Here is a 25,230-nt window from a genome sequence, read left to right as displayed (position 1 = left end):
GACTGAAGGTTTGGCAGCGCCAAACCACCACTCGAGAACGCTACTATCACCGGGTTTAGTCTGCAAAAGTATGTGCCACGTATCAGTAAAGGACTGCCTAAAATGGGAGTCGGCGAGCAGGCTGCAGTTAAACTTCCATAGATTTTTGCGATAGTAAGACCTAGATAGTGGAAGAGAAAGTTCACAAATATAACTGCAGTGATCTGAAAAAATAACTGGCCTGACCTCAGATCGAGTCACCGGTGCTGCTAGTGACGATGACACATAAATCCGATCGAGTCGGCTGTGTCCCGTGGGATAAAAATAAGTATATTGGGTTTCAACCGGGAGGAGCATTCGCCACGTGTCCTTGAGGTTAAAACTTGTCAGGAGCGTGCGGAGTTCCTGACACTTGTTGGGGCGCGGCTCCTGGTCGCGATCATCGGGGACCGCATTAAAATCACCGCCTAAGATTAAATGAGCGGAATTCCGGTGCAAAACCTCACACAGCTCCTGACCGTAAGAGAGCCGCCGCGCCGCGTAGTCGCTGCCGGAAGGAGAATAAACATTAACAAACACAATGCCTTCAATAGTGCACGCAATAGCGTGGCCAGTAGGTAGACACTCAATATTCGTGACAGTGAGGCCGGGGCAGACTAAAATAGCAGTGCCGGTGACATCGTCAGACACCACATTATCCACAATTACGTAGGTACTCAAGTCGTTTAGAAACATCAGAGCCTCACGTGTCACTTCTTGCAAAAAGGCGACATGGCAACGGGTTTCACATAAGAGTTTTTAAAGCATAGACCTTATGCGGACTACGCGTTTTGTTGACATTAACGGTAAGAATGTGCCACCGACGAGTGTCAGGAACCATACACAAGGCAAAGAACAACAAATGCAGTGTTCACAAGAAGCGAAGCAATAGCGCCGCGAAGATAACGCGTATTGTGGACAAGATCGGCGAAAATGGCATACCGACAGGTGGCAGGTAGCATACAGAGAATACACACGAAAGAAGGGTCCACAATAACGGTCACAACGGCGCCGCCAAGGCAAAGCAACATGTGAACATGAACGGCGAAAACGATCCACCGCAGGCTACCGAACACCAGGCACAGTAAAAACACCAACAGTTAAGCGGCGCCCCGGCACAGCGAGGACGACGCAGTCGAGCGACAGGAGCGGTAAAAAACAAACCGCCGACGCCGTACACAAAAGTAAATCACAGGCACAAAGTGGCACAACGAAAAGTCATGTGCGCTACCAAACGACGCATGCAATCGACAACAACGGTAAAAGTCATCCCCAACAAGTGGAGACAGGAGACATAGGTAAAGTAGTAAAAGAAACAGACAGAGTAAAAGTACATGTGCGCCGCCAATACTATTCCATGCAGTTCGTCGGCATGAGCGATAAGACATTGCCTCCGACGGGTGGCACACACCAGACACACTCAAAGACAATAAATAATAATAATAATTAAGAATAAAGGAAGCGGGCACAACTGCGGAAGCATCGTCGTCACAAGGAGCATACACTTTGTCGACACAAACGACTTAAAATTCCGCCAGCGTACAACATACACCAGCCACATTCAAAAGCTAATAAATAAGTCCGCACAAAATTGCGTGCGCATGTGCCGCCAAAACGACGCAAGTAAGTGGCAAGCACAGAGAAATATGTCTGCAATGGATGTCAAAAATTTCATTGGGACCCCGACGTGATTTGAACACGCAACCTTCTCATCTGGAGTCAGACGCGCTACCGTTGTGCCACGGAGTCCACGCTGCTTAGGTCTTGTCATGAATAGGTTCCTCGAACACTTACTGTACCGTTCAAGCCTAAGAAATAATGACAGTAGGATCCACGAGACACTCGTCCCAGATGTACTTGCTCTGGCGGGGGTGTAACTCAGTGGTAGAGTGTCTGCTTCGCATGCAGAAAGTCCTGGGTTCAAATCCCAGCTCCTCCAATTTTTGTTTCTCCGTGCAGCAGTACATGAAAACTTTTGCCTATCACCATATTCTATAAAATTCAGTGTACAAGATTCTTCCCCCAAGCAAGTGGATTTCGTATAGTTCGACCTCATGGCGGGAGGACGATGACCTGCAAGACCCTGGGCTGCGATGCCCCCCCATTGAAATGTTGCTCCAAAGCCTTCGGTATGGCGTGCAGGGTGCATCTCAAACATGTATTTGCAACTCACCGCGACAATCGTCATTTGTTTTTTCGAGATACTGAAAAATGAAGGGGGCACCCGGGATTGAACCGGGGACCTCTCGATCTGCTGTCGAATGCTCTACGACTTTTTTTTTTTTCTCGAGCTCGGGACCTTTGCCTTAGCGGGCAAGTGCTCTACCAACTTTTTTCTTTTTTTTGTCGTTTTTATAATAATAATAATAATAATAATGAGTCCATCCTTCTACCAATTTTTTTTTACTTTTTTTATTTTATGAACTATTTATGTTTTTGATGCCAAATCCTCATTTTTCTTACTTTTTGCCAGTGCTCGGCCACTTTTTCTTTTTTTGTATCTTTTTATTTTATTTTATTTTTATTTCGGCTTCTTAATTTTTTTCTGTAAGCTGGATGCCTAAATTACCTTAGCTAACAGAAATGAGAATAAATATTTCTTCTTAATATTAATTAAAGGTAATGAATCTTCCTCTTGCTAATGGAAAGACAAGTATATTAAAATAAACTGAAACGTGAAGTCTCTCATCTTCATAAGGAAAACATAAAATCTTGCATCCCCTTGAAAAACGTTTTTTAGAACTTAAAACTTCTCCGCGTATGGTCTAAGATAATTAAAAAAAATAAAATACGTAAAACTTGATGTCTAATTTCTTCATGAGGATGTAGACCGGTGCGTCTTGCCACGGACTTGACTTCTTTTCTGCAGTGTCTCGTGAAAGGATCGAAGTCATTCCGGTTCCAGGTGTCTGTAATCGTGCAAGGCTGACATCTCTGAATTCCGTACCAATCTTTATCTGTTATTGTTCTCTGTATAATTTTATTCCATGATTCTATTTAGGAAGCATGCGTAATTTTTTTTGTAGTCTTTCGTCCGCATGAGATGATGGTGCTGAGTCGTTAGATACACCCAGTAATCTTCTTTGCTTTTATTTTCTGCCTTCAAGATATAGTGCACAGTGTGCCCTTTTAGCCAGTTAACAGCATTTCTTTTCGTAGCAGGGTATGGCACTGCGTGAGGAGTCAGAAAATCTGCGGCGGTGAAAACGGTTGGAGATTTTCTGCTAACGGTCGCTAATTTCTGCTTGACTATATGCCATATGTCTCTTACTCTTTCACACACGAATCGGTGTTCTTCAGTGTCAAGAAGGTTGCATGATGCGCACAAGGGCGAATTTGTGAGATGTATAGCATGCAATTTGGAATTAGTTGATATTTTCCTGTTGACTGCATTATACCAAGTTGCTTTCACCTTAGAGGGTAAGTTCCGATCGTGGATATTTTTCCAAATTGCAGACCAGTCGTTGTTGGGGTATTTTCTTTCAATAATATTTCCTTCCTTAGCTTCCATCAAATATGTATAGATATCCTTTACTCTCTTCAACTGCTGTTCTGAGAGCCTCGAGGCGATATAACTGTACTCAACAAGAGAAGTTTTCAGGTGACAAAGACCAGCTGGTATATGCTTCACATCTATTGGCGGCTGCATGCTTGTTGGAGCAATTTCATTCAGCAAGTGAGCCGTTAAGCTGTCGGGCATCTGTTTCCATTGCTTGCACATTCGACACACACATAACGCTCGTGACCTGTAAGTGACTTCAACAAGGTTTAAACCTCCTTTCCTTGTTGGGAGTGTTAGTGTATTGAACTTAACTTTGAAAATGTTGCCTTGGCATACAAAGCTTCCTATCGCAGATAAAATTCTTCTGGCTGTTCCTAATGGCATCGGAAAAGCTTGGACAACATAGTTAAGTTTGGACAACATAGTTAAGTTTGGATGTTATATACACATTTACTAGTTTGATTTTCTGTATCTCGTCCAGTTGCCTCATACTGTTTCCTTGTGCGGATGTTCGTATGCTTGCAAGTAGTTACTTATAATTGACGGCAATAGTGTGTTGGATGTTGCTCCTAAATTCAATACCCAAACATTTCAATGTAGATACTTCCGTCAATTGTCCCCTATTTTGCGTGGATATTCCTCTGCATAGGTTCATGATGCCTGACTTCCTTTTATTTAGTTTGGCGCCAGAAGCAAGTTCGTATGTGTGTACAATCTGAAGAGCTTTCGCCACTTCATCTTCATTTATAACCAGTACGCCCACATCATCTGCGTAGGCGTTGCACACTATTTTCTTGCAGTTTATACACAATCCTTGCAGGTGATGCGTGAGTGTCGCGAGGAGAGGTTCTATTGCTATTGCGAAAGGGGCCATTGACATTGGGCAACCTTGGCGTACAGACCCAGTCAATTCAATCTCTCTACTTAGTTGTCCGTTTATCATTATTCGTGCTACACTGTTTTTCAGAATTTGTTGAATAATCCTCACGAATCGTGGTGGGAATCCCATTACTTCCATGATACCAAGGAGATACTTATGATCGACTCTGTCAAACGCCTTCTCGAAGTCTAATGACACTAAAGCACATTCTATTCAGCATACATTTGCGGTTGATATTATATCCCTATATTCGCATATATTCTGATAGATGTTTCTGTCTTTGCCTACACATGTTTCGTACATGCCAGTTACAGAGTTAATAACCATTTTTATTCTTCTTGCTAATACGCGGGCCATAATTTTGTAATCACTGTTGAGTAATGTTACTGGGCGAAGGTTTTCAATCGCTTTGCTAAGTGAGTTTTTAGGAATTAGAACTATGATCCCTTCAGGAAATTCTTTGGGAGCGGCAACAGTGCCACTCATGATTTCGTTGTACACACATAGCAACTTGCTTTTCGTTTGTGGCCAGAACACTTGGTAGAATTCCACCGGGATACCATCAGGTCCTGGAGACTTATTTTTAGGGCTCTGTGATATTGCGTCTTTCAGTTCATCCTCTTCTATTTCGGCCATGAGATTTTCCACTTGCTCTGTACTAATTCGTCCTGCTACGTTTCTAACAAGATCACGCCGCGCCTCGTCGACGTTAGGTTTGGTGGACATCATATCTGAGATATATATATGAACAGCGTTTTGAATTTCATGCTGTTTTGTGTGCTTGGTCCCATCTGTTAATTTCTGTCAGTATTTTTCTGTTTCCTCTCTTATTCTCACGCATTAAATGGTACATAGCCGTTTCTTCCCCTTCTATAATGTTGTGTAGTCTCGCTCTGACTTCAAAACCTTCTGACTGTCGCCGCTTCAGCGCTAAAAGTTTTGCTTTGACTTTCTGAATCCGGCTAAAGTTCTCCATTAATCGTGTGTCCAAGGTGTACAGGTCTGTAAGGCAGCTAAAATAAAATTCAGTCGTCTTTTTAATCCAGAAACTTTTCTGTCGCGAGTAATTCATCAGCATTCTTCTTATTTTAGGCTTCGCACATTGTAACCACCAAGCTATGGCAGAACTGTATTGCGGGAATCGTTTCTCGCATTCTTGCCACACATTAGTAAATGCTACGCGACATTCCTCATCTTGGAGATGTGTAATGTTGAGTTTCCATATGCCCCTCGCTCGGTAAGTCTCCTGTTTTTCCAAATTTACTGTGGTGATGTACGCGGCATGGTCAGAAAACATAGTGGGCCAGACCTCAGACTGGAGTACATGGTTCTTAAGGTTGGACGACACGTAAATTCTGTCTAGCCTGCTTGCTGAGTGACTGTTAAAATATGTGAAACCGGACTGTGCGCCATGGGTATGTTCCCAGGTTTCGGTTAACTGCATTTGGTGGACTGGTCGGTCGTTCGGGCTAAGTACAGAATTAAAATCGCCGGCTAGGATTATATAATCTTGACGTGTACCGAAGAGATGAACGATTTCCCTTCTAAAAAAATCCGCTCTAGCACGCCTGTTATTGTTGCCTGACGGTGCATAAACGTTGATGATGCGGGCATTATTAACAGTCACTGCAACCCCTCTGCTGTTTTCAAGTTTTGCTATTTGTGTGACACGGATGCCTTCTTTCGTGAGAATTGCGGTTCCCAGCTCTGCACCAATACCGGGGTTTATTATTGCGTTGTATCCACGTTGTTGTTGTTGTGGTCTTCAGTCCTGAGACTGGTTTGATGCAGCTCTCCATGCTACTCTATCCTGTGCAAGCTTTTTCATCTCCCAGTACCTACTGCAACCTACATCCTTTTGAATCTGCTTAGTGTATTCATCTCTTGGTCTCCCTCTACGATTTTTACCCTCCACGCTGCCCTTCAATACCAAATTGGTGATCCCTTGATGCCTCAGAACATGTCCTACCAACCGATCCCTTCTTCTGGTCAAGTTGTGCCACAAACTTCTCTTCTCCCCAATCCTATTCAATACTTCCTCATTAGTTATGTGATCTACCCATCTAATCTTCAGGATTCTTCTGTAGCACCACATTTCAAAAGCTTCTATTCTCTTCTTGTCCAAACTATTTATCGTCCATGTTTCACTTCCATACATGGCTACACTCCATACGAATACTTTCAGAAATGACTTCCTGACACTTAAATCAATACCGGATGTTAACAAATTTCTCTTCTTCAGAAACGCTTTCCTTGCCATTGCCAGCCTACATTTTATATCCTCTCTACTTCGACCATCATCAGTTATTTTGCTCCCCAAATAGCAAAACTCCTTTACTACTTTAAGTGCCTCATTTCCTAATCTAATTCCCTCAGCATCACCCGACTTAATTAGACTACATTCCATTATCTTTGTTTTGCTTTTGTTGATGTTCATCTTATATCCTCCTTTCAAGACACTGTCCATTCCATTCAACTGCTCTTCCAAGTCCTTTGCTGTCTCTGACAGAATTACAATGTCATCGGCAAACCTCAAAGTTTTTATTTCTTCTCCATGAATTTTAATACCTACTCCTAATTTTTCTTTTGTTTCCTTTACTGCTTGCTCAACAACATCGGGGAGAGGCTACAACCCTGTCTTACTCCCTTCCCAACCACTGCTTCCCTTTCATGTCCCTCGACTCTTATAACTGCCATCTGGTTTCTGTACAAATTGTAAATAGCCTTTCGCTCCCTGTATTTTACCCCTGCCACCTTTAGAATTTGAAAGAGAGTATTCCAGTCAACATTGTCAAAAGCTTTCTCTAAGTCTACAAATGCTAGAAACGTAGGTTTGCCTTTCCTTAATCTTTCTTCTAAGATAAGTCGTAAGGTCAGTATTGCCTCATGTGTTCCAGTGTTTCTACGGAATCCAAACTGATCTTCCCCGAGGTTGGCTTCTACTAGTTTTTCCATTCGTCTGTAAAGAATTCGTGTTAGTATTTTGCAGCTGTGACTTATTAAGCTGATAGTGTGGTGTCACCGCCAGACACCACACTTGCTAGGTGGTAGCTTAAATCGGCCGCGGTCCATTTAGTACATGTTGGACCCGCGTGTCGCCACTGTCTAATCGCAGACCTAGCGCCACCACCAAGGCAGGTCTCGTGATACGACAGAAGACTCGCCCCAGTTGTACGAAAACCTAGCTACCGCCCAGTTGTACGAGAACCTAGCTACCGCCCAGTTGTACGAGAACCTAGCTACCGCCCCGTTGTGCGAAGCCTTTCTCTCTCATTAGCCGAGAGACAGAATAGCCATCAGCTAAGTTAATGGCTACGAACTAGCAAGGCGCCATTTGTATCAGTGCCTATAGCTTACGAGTATTCAAGAGAGATGTATTCCAAGGACTAATTAAAAGATAAGTAATAAGCATCTACATACTTTTCTTCTTATTCATTTATAAGTTCTCATGTTCCAGACTTCACGCCCGTCTGCTTTAGCCGTGCGTGCACTATCGGCTACAGCGTTAGTCTAGAGTTCATTTTCAGCAATCTCAACTTCACGGTGTCGGCCCAGCTACCGACACAACAGATAGTTCGGTAATTTTCACATCTGTCAACACCTGCTTTCTTTGGGATTGGAATTATTATATTCTTCTTGAAGTCTGAGGGTATTTCGCCTGTTTCATACATACATATCCACGTATCTTGTCTAATTTAATATCTGTTACTTCCTGTAACAGTAGTATATCAACGTCAGCTGCGTATAGAAAGTCTTGCAGATGATGTAAATGCAGGGAGAAGCGTATCTTATTAATGTTCAACGTAGCGATTTTGTAGGCTTGCGCTGCGTTCATATTGTCCTATTCATTACCGAAGTCAATATTCGTCATACGAAGTGCTGTCGGAGGAAAATCCTTTTTCACATGTATGTTCCGGCAATGATGTATCCATCGTGTTCAGTTGATCTCTTGGGGCAGGAGTCTGTTCTGTTCCTCCAGTTTCATTCAATTCTTCATCTTGATTCGTTTCATCCGATTCATCAGCCCAGGTTTTGTGTTGATTAACTTTCGATGTCTCTTTTTCTGCATTTCTAGTATCAGGGGAAAACCTTGTCTGCATCGAAATTTACTATCAGCTTCACCCTCTCGTGTGACGAATGGTCCGTTGACATGGGGCATGGTGTATTTGATTTGGCTTGCAAGGGGTCAGGTGCCTGCATTCTCAGTACTGGATTACGATGTTGTTCTTCATGCAGTTTGTTGCTAATCTGCTTTGCTTTTTCTCGCAAAGGGGGTGCCAGTTGTTCAGCTCCCTTATGAGCTAGTCTCCTCTTTTTATGTTTCCTTGGAGGACTGACTCTTGGGGATGTTTCATCGTTTCCATTACATCTTGGGTTTCTTGCGCTCGGTCCTGTTCGCTGGCAGTGATGGGTTGGTTTCCTTGTGGTTTTCTGGGGACTGCTCATTCTGAAGCACTATAACCGGTTCAGGAGTTTGTTCTATTTGAACAGAGATATTTGGTTCTTTGTCTTGACTCTTTCGCTGTGTTGTCACCGTCGAGTCGTTAACTTCCATTATCACTTCATTGTCGTGAGCTGCATCATCCTAGGTAGCGTCCCGAGTAGCGTCAGGAGTGTCACGCGTATGGAGTTGTCCTGCGGCTGCCGCTACGTAAGTTAAAGGCAACGTTGACATGGCTGGGGGTCTCACTGCTTCGCCCCGCAGGTAGCTGGGCCACTCGGCGTTGTATACACTGCGAGCGGACATGGCCTGTACCGCCGCAAGACGCGCAGGTTCTTGCCTGCCCATCATATAGACTATAGCCAGATAACCACAAACATTTATATACGAGGGTATGTGCTTGTGTAAATCAACTCGCAGTTGCCTGATATCATTCAAGACGGGGAACTTGTGAGCAGGAGACCACTTTTCTGCAAAATTGCTAATTATTCTCACATAAGGAGCTATCACTGAATTGATCTGCTCAGCGGTGATTTCAAATGGTAGCTCAAAGACGCGGACAGTTCTTAATCCAAAGCCAGCATGCGTAACACGAACTTCACTAACATTGCCATCGTGATCTTTGAACTTAAATGTTCCGCCACTAGATTCCACAATTTTGCGACACAATTCCGTGTTTTTAAGCTTGACATACACAATGCTACTCACAACTGAAAGGTGAATACCTATAACATCCCCAAACGAAATTTTCACAACTTCTTCTAACCATGTCTCAATTTCGAACGAATTCGGTCTCTGCCCTTTCTGGTCAAAAACAAATTTCAATGTGTCTCTTCTATTAGGCTGATCCACCTCTCCTTCTAATATGAATCCAGCAAGAGTCTCAAATAACGCAACAGGCACTTGACTTACCGAGCGGAGCGCAGCAGACCGCAGCGCACAGCACACGCCGGAGGTCCGCACACCATGGCCGCCAAAAGCCGACTGCGTCTCTCGATCTGCAGTCGAATGCTCTACGACTGAGCTATACCCCCTTTCACGATCTTTCTATTCCCATAACTTAAGGAAAAATATTATACTCTGCCTGGCAAAAGACGCCTAATAGAGCAAAATACTGCGTAATCATTATCTCTCAGTTATATATTAGCGTTAAACGATATAAATATCAAAAATACTAGACACCTCGCGCCTGGAGAAAGTGCGAGTCGGCGCCTTCACCTTAATGTCAGAATGCGAAAATTGCACTAGTGGCTTTTTTCAAGCAAGTTCTGTTCGTCCGTTCTCTGTAATCGTTTGGTATCTGATTAAACTGACATACTCGCCTATGGCTTTCGTAAACGAAAATTTCATTGTGACCCCGACGTAATTTGAACACGCAACCTTCTGATCTGGAGTAAGACGCGCTACCGTTGCGCCACGGAGTCCACGCTGCTTAGGTCTTGTCATGAATAGGTTCCTCGAACACTTACTGTACCGTTCAGACCTAAGACATAATGACAGTAGGATCCACGAGACACTCGTCCCAGATGTACTTGCTCTGGCGGGGGTGTAACTCAGTGGTAGAGTGTGTGCTTCGCATGCAGAAAGTCCTGGGTTCAAATCCCAGCTCCTCCAATTTTTGTTTCTCCGTGCATCAGTACATGAAACTTTTGCCTATCACCATATTCTATAAAATTCAGTGTACAAGATTCTTCCCCCAAGCAAGTGGATTTCGTATAGTTCGACCTCATGGCGGGAGGACGATGACCTGCAAGACCCTGGGCTGCGATCCCCCCCCCCCCCCCCCACATTTAAATGTTGCTCCAAAGCCTTCGGTATGGCGTGCGGAGTGCATCTCAAACATGTATTTGCAACTCACCGCGACAATCGTCATTTGTTTTTTCGAGATACTGAAAAACGAAGGGGGCACCCGGGATTGAACCGGGGACCTCTTGATCTGCAGTCAAATGCTCTACGACTTTTTTTTTCTTTTTATGACCAACTTTGATTTTTTCAGGTATCATAGCCAATTTTTTTTCCACCGCTCTATTAAATATTTTTTCCATTATTTGTTAATAATTTTCCTTTACTTGTTCTATGTTTTATTTTTGCAATTGTTTTTAAAGTGTTTGTTAAATTTTTTATGTTTTCTTTTTTTGAAAACAAAATTTTTGGTAGTTTTGTTTTTTTTAAAAAAAAGAAATAATTAAATCCCCTCCTTTGGGGACCGCCGTGAGCATTTATTCAAGAAGAAATAAAAATTAAAGCTGTCTCATCTCGGATCGAAGTGTATTCTGGTGATCCACGTGCACTGTTGGAGGGAGGTAGCGAGGCGCAGGCTGAAGTCAGGACACGACGCAGAAGCAGTGGGGCCTCTTCGCGGCACTATAGGTGCTTCGCGCCCCAATCCACCCCCACACACCCGGTACACTATCCTATTCCCATTTTCTTGAGTACAATTTTAAGCATATTTACAAAGTTCTTGCCATGATTCTTGTATTGATGAGTTTTGTGAAATTCGATTGCCATATGCATTTTGAATGCGACAGGATCATCATCGCCAAGTTTGTTAAAGATATAACTAGAATAATTACCCAGTAACCAACTCACAGTATTATATTTCGTCTGCGGGTAAAACTTAAAATCAGGTCGATAGATCATGATCGTCTGGACATTGGCGGGAACACTGCGAGTGATAAGTGCGAGTTGTTCCTGAATTCAGTTCCAGTTGTGGAGACGTTCCCCACAGGTGCATCTGTGCAGCACGGTATCTATGAGGTTGCAGTGAAGACAGTGGTCGGTAGCACTCAGTCCTATCCGGTGGAGTCGCTCATTGGTACCACGCAGTACGAGCATCCGAGCTCAAAACAGTGGAGCCAACATTTCGCCATACTGTATCCCATTTGACTCCACTATATTTGTTAAAAATCGGATTCTGGCTTTCGCGTTCCCTCCTTTCTGCCAAAATTGCTTTTGCCGTTAAAGACTGTGGTTGTCGTATCTGGGGACTAAGGTAGCTATACTCGAGATAATACTCTCTGATATGTTTAAGCCGGTAACAAATAGGTTGAACATTCAGCGGAGATTCAAGACTGTGTGGCCAGACAGCATGAAATAACTGTGCCGTAAGATCATGAGGATCATTCTGTATGATTGCCGCCGTACGTGATACGTACAGAGCCAGTGCTTTGCGCCGTATGTCAACCAATCCCATCCCTCCATGCGTAGGGTGTAGCGCTGCTGTTCGTGCAGATACACGAAAGATCTCGCCTTTCCATAGAAAATTCGTAACCTTTGACATGATAGTTTCAGCCACTCCTGCAAGAATAGGAAGAACCTGCGCCGTGTAGAAGGCCTTAGATAAAACACACGTATTAATCAACGTAATTCTGTCGAATTGGTTCAGACTTCTGTGGTAGTTATCAATTACTGCACCGTTGATTTTGTGAGCCACATCCCTCCAGTTCGCTGCAGTCATGCTTAATGTTGACGCCTTCAACACTATCCCTAGAGCTTTAAGTTCACTGACGTGTGTGGCACATGAAATGTGAAGACGATCAAGGCCTCGCAGATTTAAAAAATTGCTTTTCCATTCATTGATGTGTGCTCCAGACGCCTGACAGTAGGTCTTGAGGACAGCTTCAAGCGTAGTGACGTCAGACTCATCTCTGGTAACAATCCCAACATCATCCGCATAGGCTCCTGTTACTTCACTCCTGAGATCGTTAAACCACTAATATTCGCCTGCAGGTGCGTGAGGAGCGAAAAAATCAAAGGGTTCTGAGCACTATGGGACTTAACTGCTGTGGTCATCAGTCCCCTAGAACTTAGAACTACCTAAACCTAACTAACGTAAGGACATCACAGACATCCATGCCCGAGGCAGGATTCGAACCTGCGACCGTAGCGGTCACGCGGTTCCAGACTGTAGCGCCTAGAACCGCACGGCCACTCCGGCCGGCGTGAGGAGCGGCTCGAGCGAAATGACGAACAGCAACATCGACAAGGGGCTGCCCTGAGGATCACCTCTGTCGATTAGGAGCCGTTTCGTGAGTTGCGAATTTACTGATCAGTCCCCTAGAACTTAGAACTACCTAAACCTAACTAACTTAAGGACATCACAGACATCCATGCCCGAGGCAGGATTCGAACCTGCGACCGTAGCGGTCACGCGGTTCCAGACTGTAGCGCCTAGAACCGCACGGCCACTCCGGCCGGCGTGAGGAGCGGCTCGAGCGAAATGACGAACAGCAACATCGACAAGGGGCTGCCCTGAGGATCACCTCTGTCGATTAGGAGCCGTTTCGTGAGTTGCGAATTTACTGAAATTTTTGCAGTGATTCCGATGGCCACATTTTTTTTATTATTGCGATCGCGGACAGTAAGAAACCCAAGCGCCGCAGTGTCTCTAGTAGGTACGTGTGAATGACAAGATCAAATGCCTTAAAAAAATCGAGAAAGAGCAGACCACATCTTACGTTGCCGGCGTCAGCTAGCGCAATAATATCCCTATAAAAGGCGACCGCTTGCAGTATAGTCCGCCGAAAAGCACATGTTTGCTGTTTGCAAAGTATGTTGGAAGTGAGTGGCAGAAGCCTCATCTTAACTGCACGGGCTACAATCTTGTAATCGGAATTCAGTAGTGATATCGGCCGAAGATTTGTTACAGATTTTCCACCTCTGGTCTTAAAGAGGAGAACAATTTTACATTCTTTAAACTCTCCTGGAACAGACTGCCCCTGCAAGACCTCGTTCACCATGTCTGTGACCTCCTCTCCTAGTATGTGCCAGTACTTTTTATAAAATTCAATGGGAAGACCGTCAGGCCCAGGGGACTTGTTAGTAGGGGAACTGCAGATGATGTCGAAAACGTCTTCATGACTGAAACCCAAAGAAAGACTGTCACTCTGGTCTGCAGTTATCCTCGAAGTAAGAACATCAAGGAGTTGAGAAGCGCTGTCTGCATGGGGAGCGTTTGAAGTATAAGTCCTGACAAAGTAGCTGTAAAGTTCTCTGACGATATCGCGTTGATTTGTGACCGTCGTGCCATCTTCGAGTTTAAGTTCATCAGTTTTCAGCCCTCCTTCTATTCCTCGCGTGTTTGACAAGGTGATACAATGCCACCGTTTCGTCTGCGCGTACAGATTTAACTTTGGATCGAACCTTAAGTCCTTCTAACTGCTCCCGTTTCAGACTGATTAATTTAGCTTTGATCCTCTGAATTTCCTCTATTCTAGTAGACGTGGCATCCGCTCTGTCATACAAATCTCGTAATACGGAGTAGTAAAATTCCATTGTCCTGCGAATCCCAGCAGCCCGTTCAATACCAAAGGACATAAGGACCCTGCGCAATTTGGGCTTCACTTTATAGGTCCACCATGCCATAATGCTAGGGAAGGCATGAATAGTGTGGAGGCACTGGTCCCAAGCACGCCTTACGGCCTCCTCCAGATCTGAGTCGGTTAGTAATGAAAGATTAAGATGCCACTGATTTTTAAACCAGCGCGTGGGTTGTTGTTGTAAGTTGATACACGCAACCACGCCACTGTGGTCTGAGGAGCTGGTAGGAATAGTTTATACATTTAATAAGTTAGTTACTAAATTGTCAGACACACAAATTCTGTCGATCCTGCTACAGGAATTTCCAACGATGTGTGTTGAGAGGCACCCACATGCCTTGCTCATACTGTGGCATCAAGCAGTCAGGCCTGCAAGATGAGTGGCCTGCCAAGCGAGTGGATTCAAGTGGATTCATTCTTATATTCCATTAAAAATAAAAAAAATCTTAACAGCAAACCCTAACAGCAAAATATCCTGGCAGGGTCGAAATTATGAGAGGCACCCACATGCCTTGCTCATACTGTGGCATCAAGCAGTCAGGCCTGCAAGATGAGTGGTCTGCCAAGCGAGTGGATTCATTCTTATTTATCGAGTAACATGAACTCTAGTACTCACACTTAAGTTACAAGTTATCCTCCTATATGATTAATACGCAACGGAAACACGCATCTGACTATCAGTGATTTACAGAACTCTGACTGTTCACTACGCACTGGCAATACCACATTTTCTTTTTGTCTTTTATTTAACGGCTTTTATCAACACGTGGCCACCGCACTGAATATGAATGGCGCACACATTATAAATTCGGGACATCATGACAACATACAATTCGAAGGAAAAGTCCACCAATCTTTTTCTTTTCACTATCTTATTTATTCCGATAAATTCTATAACCTAAGCACACAAATTCTATAACCTACAACAATTACCCATGAGAAATTCCGCCCAGTGGGCATGGCTTTAGATTGGTGAATCTCTATATTATGGTCTCATAATTATTTAACGCTACAGTGCACTTTCTGGATAGGATGGTGGATCTTTTATTATATCTCACACTTCGACTCTCACAATCATCATCACGAAACTTTCCTCCAGATCGAGCGATACAGAAGAAACAGGCATAACCCACTAATCTTTTGAAACTACCTTGCTACTCTCTAATGCTAACCACACATACCCAAATTACATGACATACATCACACTGCAATAAGAAATATAAAACATTAAATAGTCACAACACTATCACTTTCAGCTTTCCCACTTCAATTAATATTTATCCCAGTTTCACACGACACTGCCCCACTTCTTAATTCTACTTTCCTACTATGAACTCTGGAGATATATTCACGTCTTCCTGTGCAATGCAAGCCAAGTGGCGTTGCTGGATAGACGGCCGACTCACCTTGCTTAACGTCACACGGAATCATATCACGCAAAGTAATATTAAGAACGTATTCATCACACACGAGAGTCCTCAACTGATACCATGGACGAGTACTTCTCTTTATCTTTTGTCTCATACACAGATTGAGACTCACACAGTACTCACCACGTGGAAGTACTCGTCTCTAATTTCAAGTCCTGCACACGCCATTTCTTAAATATTTCAACTTATGGTACACACGCTATTTCTTAAATATTTCAACTTATTGTACACACACTAGTAATTCAGCTTAACTTAAGCACACGGAAGTATTTCAACTTATTGCTACACGTGGTTTCATTGTGACCGTTGGTCACTTCCGAAGATTACTACAATCCCATTAATATTACCTGCCTGACACTTAATTCTCCCCACAAAAGTTCCTGAAATAGAGAAATTATTATTTCAAGCTACTCTTAAATATTCCACATGCATACCATGTCTCCACTCTTTTGTCTTTACGGAGCACAACTAAAACAGGTCTTAACAGCACAAGATCCAGCGGCAGAGTGCCGAAACATGGCCGTTCTCCAGGTCATCTCCCATCTCTGTCGAGGTGGGGGAGCACCTTGCTACTGTATTGGTCAGCCACATTTCAGGCGCTCAAAGCTCTGGTAAATTTCATCTCTTTGGTCCCACCAAAGGTGGCCAAAGAATCGTCTCGAAGATGATCATATATTCACATTCACTATCTGTGGTTAGCAGACGACCATACATTCATTCATTTCACAGTTCTCACCAAACTGGATGTAGGGATTTATTTTGTGGGAGTGCACATGTGATCAATTAAATAAATAGTCATTCTTTCCCACACTGGTATCCGGCTTCGCTGTATTAATTGAAATTGAGTTATTTTACAAAAAAAGTGTTGTTCTGACAAAAATAATGAAGTATGTTGTACCTATTTTCAATGTCGGGCGGTACTGTACCCTTTCAGTGTGTACCTCACTAAAGTTGGGTACCGAGCTTCCCAGGTGTCCTTGAGTTTAAGATCAGAAACAAGACGGTTTAACTCAGGTGAATAATTAAAATGCGGTGTCTGATCTTTTCTGGACAATACACAATTAAAATCGCCTCCAATGATTAGCAGCGGAGGATTGTTCCGCAGTAAATAAATGATATCTTTCTTATAAAAGCGTGCTCTGTCAGCTCTACGAGTACTCCCGGAAGGCACGTACAAATTAATAACAGTAACGCCAAAAATAATGACACTCAGTCCTCGACCGGATTCTAACCTTTCTATGTGGACAACTGGAATACCTTCCCTAATTACGACGGCAGTCCCCACGTTCATTTCTGGGGAAGAATTGATTATTGCAACAAAACCGGTAAGGTTTATTTCTTGCAAGGCCACCTCTTGTAAAAGGGCGATGTCTGTATCCGACTCGTAAAGATATTGTTGTAGAGCACGCACCTTGACGTCAGAGCGGATCTTGCTAATATTTAACGTCGTTATTTTATATGCCTGTGACATACTGAGACCTATGCAGGAAGGGGGAGGAATTAATCATCGCCAACGGTCGGATCGTCATGCCACTCCATTTGTTTATCCGGTTGTAAAGCCAAGTCATGCTCGTTGTGTTTGCCTCCCGGCATCTTTATTCTTAGTTTTCTTACGGACAACGTTCACATTTTGTTGGATTCTGTTCCTGCAGCGCCCACTATGAGCCATCTCTGCAGACGGCGGCGTGGGCGGGTCGTGGGGAATGTCAACGGCCGACGACGGTCCGGACACTACTGCCGGAATAACTCGCGACGTGTCCTCCGGCGGCAGCCCAGCTGCGGAAATGCTTTCGCTATCAACACGTTTGTTATCAAACTCCACCTGGAGTTGTGTGTTGACATTTCCCGTCACCGACTGCTGTTTATGGTCGCGTTCCGTGTTATGACAACATTCCTGTTGTGTTGCCGTGTTGCGAGCCACCGCCGTTGGCTGTTCGGCATCCGTAGCCAGAGGCGGGGTCTGTTTACTATCACAACTGTCTACGCTGTGGTGAACCCCTGCAGCGACCTGCTGTTCACATGTCGGTCGGTCCACCGGAACCTGTTGCTGTGGTTGGTTGGAGGGCCGACCATCCGTCCCCTGCGACGCCGCGACAGCAGCTGAAGGGTCACTACGTGACATTCCAGAGGAAAAATCGTCTACTAGAACGGAACCTTTTAAGAACTTAGTATCAGATCTACGTTCCTGCGATTCTTGTCTCTTTGATTCTGGTGTACTGTGGGCTTCGTCCTCAGAACTACTACCGTCACAAGTCCTACGCCGTTTGTTGGTAGCAGTGTCTCCGGTCGCAAGTGTCGGTTCGTCCGTACTTTTCCGAGGCAGGGTTGGAAATTCCTCAATGCGCACGACTTCCGTTTCATGCAACGCACGTACACCACCGGCTGTAGCATTTTCTGCCGCTTGATTATCGGTAATAATCTCCGCGAGCGTTAGCCGTTTCCGTTGCTGTAAGGAATTTTTTAAGACGAAAACCTGTTTGTGACAATCTTGACTCATGTGGCCACTCTCATTGCAGATGTGACACGTCAAAGTTTGACTAGTGTACGTAACTTGAACGCTGTAGTCGCAAACCATAATATGGGAAGGAATATTGACTTTTACATGCATGTCTACTGACCTAACACCACTGAAACATTGCAACCGATGCTGGCCAGACCAGCGTTCATTTCGAATCTGTTTGACATCCCCATACTTGCTTAACACATCTTTCAGATAACAATTTTCAACTTCCGGGGGCAGATTAAAGATACGTAAATTTTTATATTCTACGTCGGCATTAGTAACGGTGACGGTACTTGCAGAGTTACCCGATGTCGGAATTCAACTCGTCCGCCATGCTTCAAGAGTATCTTATCCAGCAACACAGGGTTCAGTAATTTGACAAGAAAACAATACTGCTCCATGTCGTAATACGCAGTGTGCACCTGATCAGAATTGATACCAATAACGTCCACTATCCAGTCATGAATCTCCAGCGATGTCGGTTGTACGTGACCGGTTGACTTTTCAAATTCAAAGCGGAGGGTACTTTTCCTGGGAAATAACCTTGCCATATCAGAAATTAACAAGCGGTCGAGACCGCTAAATAATAGCAACGAAAACGGTTAGAAACTCCACGACAATCAATGGTAAATAATCACTGCACTTCCAAAAGAAAGTAGAAACAACACAAATACACAACTCGTAAACACACCGGTTAACAGCGCTCTCAGCACGTCCGAATAGCACCGTGTCTCAAGCGCGACGACGACTGAGCTATACCCCCCTTCACGATCTTTCTATTCCCATAAGTTAAGGAAAAATATTATACTCTGCCTGGCTAAAGACGTCTAATCGAACAAAATATTGCGTAAGCATTATCTCTCAGTTATGTATATCAGCGTTAAACGATATAAATATCAAAAATACTAGATACTTCGCGCCTGAAGAAAGTGCGAGTCGGCGCCTTCACCTTAATGTCAGGACGCGAAAATTGCACTAGCAGCTTATTTCAAGCAAGTTCTGTTCGTCCGTTCTCTGTAATCGTTTGGTATCTGATTAAACTGACATACTCGCCTATGGCTTTCGTAAACGAAAATTTCATTGTGACCCCGACGTGATTTGAACACGCAACCTTCTGATCTGGAGTCAGTCGCGCTACCGTTGCGCCACGGAGTCGACGCTGCTTAGGTCTTGTCATGAATAGGTTCCTCGAACACTTACTGTACCGTTCAAACCTAAGAAATAATGACAGTAGGATCCACGAGACACTCGTCCCAGATGTACTTGCTCTGGCGGGGGTGTAACTCAGTGGTAGAGTGTCTGCTTTGCATGCAGGAAGTCCTGGGTTCAAATCCCAGCTCCTCCAATTTTTGTTTCTCCGTGCAGCAGTACATGAAAACTTTTGCCTATCACCATATTTTATAAAATTCAGTGTACAAGATTCTTCCCCCAAGCAAGTGGATTTCGTACAGTTCGACCTGAAAGACCCTGGGCTGCGATCCCCCCCATTGAAATGTTGCTCCAAAGCCTTCGGTATGGCGTGCAGGGTGCATCTCAAACATGTATTTGCAACTCACCGCGACAATCATCATTTGTTTTTTCGAGATACTGAAAAATGAAGGGGGCACCCGGGATTGAACCGGGGACCTCTCGATCTGCAGTCGAATGCTCTACGAGTTTTTTTTTCGCTTCTTTTTCTATTAGTTTTTGCATTCTTTTCCGTAGTTGTTTCACCGCCACTACACGTGCGGCTACCAAAGTATTAAAATTTCTGCCCCGACAGGTCCCCCTGCGGGTTCGGGGGTTAGAATAGGCCCGCGGTATTCCTGCCTGTCGTAAGAGGCGACTAAAAGGAGTCTCAAACGTTTCGGCCTTATGTGATGGTCCCCTCTCGGGTTTGACCTCCATCTATCTAAATTATTCCGAAGAGCGAGCCAATTGGGGAAGGGCACCTTACATGGTGCACTGTATCCTTCGTGCAACTAGACCTATAGCCGTCTTTCTCGTCGTTGCCATGGTGTCCCGCTCGTTTTCAATCTCTTGGGCGATTACCACGCTGCACTCTGCAGTGTTTCTTTTAACTGTGACGATGACCTTGGCCATTTTTGCACCTAAGATCCAGCACGGTAGCCAGTCCGTTGTGGTGGGGTCGCCATGTACCCTCTTGGTTGTAGCCCCCTGACAACACAGGGATCGCTCTACTGATGCCTGCGCCGTTCACTCCCCACGTATGCCAAGGAGTAGATGCCCATCTCCCTGGGGCATCGGGACTCCCGGCAATGGCCATCCTGCCAGGTGGCCTTTGCTGCGGCTGGGTGGCGCCCGTGGGGAGGGCCCTTGGTCGGAGTAGGTGGCATCAGGGCGGATGACCCGCAATGAAGCGTGGTACATCATCTGTCGCTGGCGGCCAGCCGTCAGCAGTCTCTAAGCGTTCGAGAGCCCATTTTAAAGGTAACGTTTATGACCCCAAATCGTTCCCCTCCCTCGCCACACCATGGGAGGAACGACAGGCATTGCGTGACACTGAGACGTATTCGCCCAGATATCTTGTCTGTACCAGAGCTGATGGGGAATCTTTTCTATCCGTGAAGCCTCAGTTCTTTGTAGAGCATTTAGAGGACAAGTTCGGTGAGGTGGAGGGCTTGTCCAAGATGCGGTCCGGATCGGTGTTGATCAAAACGGCATCCTCCGCCCAGTCGCGGGCCTTGCTCGCTTGTACTAAGCTGGGGGATGTCTCTGTCACTATCACGCCCCATAAGAGTCTGAACATGGTCCAGGGCATTATCTTTCACAGGGATCTGCTTTTACAGTCTGACGACGAGCTGCGCGCCAACTTGGAGCGCCGAGGTGTCCATTTCGTCCGGCGCGTCCACCGGGGTCCGAGGGATCGTCAAGTTGCCACCGGTGCCTTCATCTTGGCCTTCGAGGGTGACACGTTACCTGAGAAGGTCAAGGTGATGGTGTACCGTTGTGATGTCAAGCCGTATATCCCTCCCCCGATGCGGTGCTTCAAGTGTTGGAAGTTCGGACACATGTCTTCACGCTGTGCGTCCGACCTCGTCTGTCGCGATTGCGGTCGACCTTCCCATCCTGATCATCCCTGTGCGCCGCCTCCAATCTGTGTGAACTGTGGTGCACACCATCCGCCTTGCTCGCCAGACTGTCCGATCCTGCAGAAGGAGCGGAAGATCATGGAAATAAAGACTCTCGACCGCCTGACGTACACTGAGGCGAGGCGGAAATATGATCGGCTTCATCCGGTGCGCATGACAACTTCTTATGCCGCAACTGTCACTCCTTCTAAAATTCCCTCCGCTCAATCCAGCTCTCAGAGTCGAAGTCTCACACCTGCCCCCTTGATGGTGGGGGGCACTAAACCTCCTGTTGCTCCTGCTCCATCTACTTCAGGAGCAACACCCCCCCAACCATCAGGGACATCAGTCCCCCCTTCCAAGCCGGAGAGGCGTAAGACTTCTTCGGCTACTCTCGTAAGGAAGGGGTCCCTTGGGGACCTCCCTTCCCAAGTTCCGTCCGGTACAAAGGCCGACAGCCGCAAGTGGCTTAAACAACCGCCGGTCCCTGGTCGTAGGGACACACGGTCGTCGTCTGTCCCTGACACCGACCCAGTTGCGCCCTCCCAGCCTGCGCCACCAAAGGCACAGCGCGAGAAGCAGCACAAGAAGAAACTCCCCAAGGCTACCGACATTGCGGTGGCACCCATTCCACCGCTTCCTACAAGCTCTGCGTCTGAGGATGAGGTGGAGATCCTGGCGTCCGCTGAGGACCTGGATCTCGCCAGTCCCTCGGATGCAGTACATGGCTGTTGTCCAGGTGGTGACTCCGTAGCAGCAGGGGCCCCGGAGGCGTAATCTGCCTCCCCAGTCCCTTCACGCCTTTCCCATCCACGGCTAATAACATCCTCCAGTGGAACTGCAGCGGTTTCTTCCACCATCTAGCTGAGCTCCGCCACCTTATCAGCCGTCATCCTTTCCTTTGCATTGCTCTGCAGGAAACTTGGTTTCCAGCAATGCGAACCCCCGCCCTCCGTGGCTATCGGGGTTATTTTAAGAACCGGGCAGCTTATGCAAGGGTGTCTGGTGGCGTCTGCATATATGTCCTGAACTCTCTTCACAGCGAGTTTGTGCCTCTACAAACAGCTTTAGAGGCTGTCGCTGTTCGGGTGTGGACGCCCCAGGCCATTACCATCTGCAGTATTTACCTTCCACCTGATGGTACTGTCGCGCAGCATGTCCTGGCTGCTCTGATAGCACAACTGCCGCCACCTTTTTTGCTGCTGGGCGATTTCAATGCCCACAACCCTCTATGAGGTGGGACTGTCTCCGATGATCGTGGTCGGGCCGTGGAGCATGTGTTGGCTCAGCTCGACCTTAGCCTCTTAAACACCGGTGCTCCCACGCATTTCAGTGTGGCCCATGGCTCGTTCTCGGCCATCGATCTCTCTATTTGCAGCCCTGGACTTGTCCCATCCCTCCACTGGAGGGTGCATCCTGACCTGTGTGGTAGTGACCATTTTCCCATCTATTTGTCACTGCCACAGTGTCATTCTTCTGGGCGCTTGCCCCGCTGGGCTCTCCACAGGGCTGACTGGCCAGCTTTTACTTCCGCTGTAACCATTGCGTCTCCCCCACAGGGTGACATTGACGGGGTGGTCCGTGTTTTAACCGCGTCCATCATTTCAGCGGCCGAGGCTACCATCCCCCGTTCCTCTGGCCTCCCTCGGCGGAAGGCTGTCCCCTGGTGGTCGCCGGAGATTGCTGAGGCTATTCGCGACCGTAGGCGGGCTCTCCAGCGTCATAGGCGGCACCCGTCTCTGGAGACCCTCATCGCCTTTAAGAGGCTCCGTGCCTTCGCCCGTCGTCTTATTGCACGGCGTAAGCAGGAGTGCTGGGAGAGGTACGTCTCCTCCCTGGGCTCCCGTGTCTCGTCCTCGCACGTGTGGTCCCGGATCCGGCGGATTTATGGCTCCCAGACCCCTGTGGGTGTCCCTGGGCTCTCCTTGGACGGCGCTGTCTGCACGGACGCTGCCGCCATTGCTGAACGGCTAGCCGCGCACTTTGCTCAGAGCTCTGCGACTGCTTCCTATCCCCCCGCCTTTCGCTCTCTAAAGGAGCGAGCCGAGCGGACGCCGTTCTCATTCCACACGCGTAATTATGAAACATACAATGCTCCTTTCAGCGAAAGGGAACTCCTCGCTGCCCTCACCGATTGCCCTGATACTGCACCAGGACCGGACTGCATCCACGCGCAGATGCTGAAGCATCTCTCCAGGGCCTGCCAGAGACACATCCTCACCATCTTTAACCGCATTTGGAGCGAGGGCGTGTTCCCGTCGCAATGGCGAGAGGGTCTTATTGTCCCCATCGTGAAGCCCGGTGCGGACCCACTGGCGGTGGACAGCTATCGTCCCATTACCCTCACCAACGTTTTGTGCAAATTGCTCGAACGTATGGTGGGGCGGCGTTTGTGTTGGGTCCTTGAGTCGCGCGGTCTCCTCGCTCCATCTCAGGGTGGCTTCCGTCGGGGCCGGTCTGCAGTGGACAATTTGGTGCGGCTGGAATCTGCTGTCCGTACGGCTTTTGCCCAACGTCAGCATCTTGTTGCTGTATTTTTCGATCTGCGCAAGGCGTATGACACCACATGGAGGCATCACATCCTCGCCATGTTGCATGGGTGGGGTCTTCGTGGTCGGCTCCCGGCTTTTCTTCAAAGCTTTTTATTGCGCCGCTCTTTCCGGGTGCAAGTCGGTGCCACCTCTAGTTCCTCTTATATACAGGAAAATGGGGTCCCGCAGGGCTCGGTGTTGAGCGTCTCGTTATTTCTAGTGGCCATTAATGGTCTGGCTGCAGCAGTGGGGTCGTCGGTGTCTCCTTCTTTGTATGCCGACGACTTCTGCATCTCCTTTAGCTCCACGACTACGGGAGTCGCCGAACGCAGGTTGCAAGTCGCCGTTCGCAAGGCAGCATCATGGGCTCTGGCTCATGGTTTTCAGTTCTCTGCTGCCAAGACTCGGGTTATGCACTTCTGCAGGCGTCGGACGGTCCACCCTCATCCTGACCTTTACCTCGACGGCCACCTGCTTGAAGTGGTGGACACTTGCCGCTTCTTGGGACTCGTGTTTGATGCCCGGCTCACATGGGTTCCTCATGTTATTCAGCTGAAGCAAAAATGCTGGCGGCACCTCAACGCCCTCCGCTGCCTTAGCCACACGTCTTGGGGTGCAGATCGCTGCACGCTACTGCAATTGTACAGAGCTCTTGTGCAGTCCCGGCTTGATTATGGGAGCCTGGCCTATGGGTCTGCGTCCCCCTCAGTGTTGAAGTTGTTAGACCCCATACATCACTGTGGGGTTCGGCTTGCTACTGGCGCTTTTCGCACCAGCCCCGTGGATAGTCTACTGGTGGAGGCCGGGGTTCCCCCGCTGCGGATTCGCCGCCATCGTCTGCTCGCCGACTATGCTGTCCACGTACATTGCTCGACAGGCCATCCCAATCGTCGCCTGCTTTTCCCTGCCTTGGTCCACCACCTGCCCGAACGGCGACCTCGGTCTGGGCTTTCCGTAGCTGTCCGTGTCCAGTCCCTGCTGTCAGAACTGGGGTCATTCCCTCTTCTGCCTCCCTTCCGGGTCCGTACACCTACGCCTCCCTGGTGTTTGTCCCGGCCGTCCGTCCGTCTGGACTTGGCACAGGGACCCAAGGACTCGGTTCCGCCTGTGGCCCTCCGTCGCCGTTTTCTGGCGTTCCTCGAATCATTTCCGGGCTGTGAGCCTGTCTACACGGATGGTTCCCTGGTTGATGGTCGCACTGCCTACGCTTTTGCTCACGCTGCCCATGTTGAGCAACGCTCCTTGCCGGCTGGCAGCAGTATTTTTACTGCAGAGCTGGTGGCGATCTTGCGAGCTCTTGAGCATATGCGTTCCTGCTCAGATGCGTCCGTCGTCATCTGCAGTGACCCCTGAGCAGCCTCCAAGCCATCGACCGCTGCTATCCCTCTTCTCCTCTGGTGTCCTCTATTCGGGAGTCTGTTTCCACCATTACCCACTCTGGTCGTTCGGTGGTTTTTGTTTGGACGCCAGGTCACGTTGGCATCCCGGGGAACGAACGTGTTGACAGGCTGGCCAAAGGGGCGATAGACGCCCCAG

The 25,230-nt window shown here is 47.0% G+C and overlaps 6 non-coding genes across 6 annotated transcripts; 3 read left to right on the top strand and 3 right to left on the bottom strand.

Annotated features, from left to right (window-relative positions):
* Positions 1 to 1,695: 1,695 nt before the first annotated feature.
* On the bottom strand, positions 1,696 to 1,767 carry Trnaw-cca. Its single transcript has one exon. It is a non-coding gene; the product is annotated as a tRNA-Trp (tRNA).
* A 118-nt stretch (positions 1,768 to 1,885) lies between these two features.
* On the top strand, positions 1,886 to 1,957 carry Trnaa-cgc. The gene has a single exon. It is a non-coding gene; the product is annotated as a tRNA-Ala (tRNA).
* Positions 1,958 to 10,193: 8,236 nt separating this feature from the next.
* Trnaw-cca lies at positions 10,194 to 10,265 on the bottom strand. Its single transcript has one exon. It is a non-coding gene; the product is annotated as a tRNA-Trp (tRNA).
* A 118-nt stretch (positions 10,266 to 10,383) lies between these two features.
* Positions 10,384 to 10,455, top strand: Trnaa-cgc. The gene has a single exon. It is a non-coding gene; the product is annotated as a tRNA-Ala (tRNA).
* Positions 10,456 to 19,175: 8,720 nt separating this feature from the next.
* Positions 19,176 to 19,247, bottom strand: Trnaw-cca. The gene has a single exon. It is a non-coding gene; the product is annotated as a tRNA-Trp (tRNA).
* A 118-nt stretch (positions 19,248 to 19,365) lies between these two features.
* Trnaa-ugc lies at positions 19,366 to 19,437 on the top strand. Its single transcript has one exon. It is a non-coding gene; the product is annotated as a tRNA-Ala (tRNA).
* The last annotated feature ends 5,793 nt before the right edge of the window (positions 19,438 to 25,230 follow it).

This window comes from Schistocerca piceifrons, chromosome 3 (assembly GCF_021461385.2).
Source record: "Schistocerca piceifrons isolate TAMUIC-IGC-003096 chromosome 3, iqSchPice1.1, whole genome shotgun sequence".
In the NCBI taxonomy this organism is placed as follows: domain Eukaryota; kingdom Metazoa; phylum Arthropoda; class Insecta; order Orthoptera; family Acrididae; genus Schistocerca; species Schistocerca piceifrons.
The sequence above is the reverse complement of the archived record's forward strand: the minus strand, read 5'-3'. Positions and strand labels throughout refer to the sequence as shown.